Source organism: Lactuca sativa, chromosome 5 (assembly GCF_002870075.4).
Source record: "Lactuca sativa cultivar Salinas chromosome 5, Lsat_Salinas_v11, whole genome shotgun sequence".
Classification (NCBI taxonomy): Eukaryota; Viridiplantae; Streptophyta; class Magnoliopsida; order Asterales; family Asteraceae; genus Lactuca; species Lactuca sativa.
This window is the reverse complement of record NC_056627.2, coordinates 63,342,827-63,344,374: the sequence shown is the minus strand read 5'-3', so window position 1 is coordinate 63,344,374 and position 1,548 is coordinate 63,342,827.

Genomic DNA, 1,548 nt, shown 5'->3' with positions numbered 1-1,548 from the left:
AAAACCGGTCCGGTTTTTTTCCGGTCCGATCCGGTTATTACCGGGTTTAGAACCAGTTGGACCCGATTTTAAAAAAAATTATAATCTGTGAAATTTTTTAAACAACCATAACTCATTCGTTTTAAGTCGGATTGACACACAGTTTTTTCCAACGTTTAATTTACAGTTTGTAGATGAATTTAGACTATAATTTTGGTATTATATTCAATGAGTTACAGTATTTCAAAGTTGAGCTATCAAAGCTGAAAAATTTCAGCTTTTCAGTAACATTTTTAAAATTTTGTAATATGTGAAATTTTTTTAACAACCATAACGCATTCGTTTTAAGTCGGATTAGCATGCGGTTTTGTCCAACGTTTAATTTACAGTTTATAGATGAATTTAGACTATTTTTTTGTTGATTTTGGTATTATATTCAATGAGTTACAATCTTTCAAAGTTTAGCTATCAAAGCTGAAAATTTTCAGTTTTTCAGCAAGATTTTTAAAATTTTGTAATCTGTGAAATTTTTTAAACCACCATAACTCATTTGTTTTAAATCGGATTGACCTGTGGTTTTTTCCAAGATTTAGTTTACAGTTTATAGATGAACTTATACTATAATTTTGTTGATTTTGGTATTATATTCAGTGAGTTACAATCCTTCAAAGTTGAGCTATCAAAGCTAAAATATTTCAACTTTTTAACTATAATCTTAGACTATAATTATGAATTTTATGTATATTTGAAAGATAAATCATATGAAAGGGATCATGGTGAACTTGATTTATATGTTAGTTGCTTTTATTTGGAAAATTAATTTTGCAAGTTATAATAATCTAACATCAAGGTAGATTAGTTATGCATGAAACGGAAACGTAATCATTTTTACAAGTTGTATCGTATCAAACCCAATAAAATATTCATTTTAAAGAGTTATATCAAACCCAAAAACTTATTTTAACGACTTGTACTCTATGCAATTAAAGTTGTATCGGTCCAAACGGGTCCAAGAACCGGAAAACTCGGACATGGAGCTGGACACGGAAACGACTCATCCGGTCCGGTCGGCGATCTACAATATTCTCCATAACTGGTCTGGTCCAAGAGTCGGGCCGGTCCAGTTCGGTCCAAATGCTCATCCCTAAATCCAAGGTCCAACATATCCCCAGCCTAAAACCCAAGAATTCAGTTGGCCCAACAAGCCCTAAACATCTAAGCCTAAAAAGAATGGCTGAAACCGAAGATCGAATTTGCAAAGCCCAACTTGGTGAGTACACGGGGCGTACTCAGCTTGTACGCTAAGCGTACATGATTTAGGGCTTGTACGTGGCGCGTACGAGCTTGTACGACCAATGTACTCACCCATTTATCCAAATCTCATTTCCAGGTCATAATCCATAAAGACTGTACTGCAAAAGCTAGATCTGACTTCCTTGAGCCGATTTATCACGTAAAGTTGCTAACTTTACATGCATGCATGTCTTAATGAAGCTCCTAAAGGTAAGAAGGACTTAATAGGTGACTTAATGCATGGATGTGACCATATACCCCATAAAGCTAGCACCA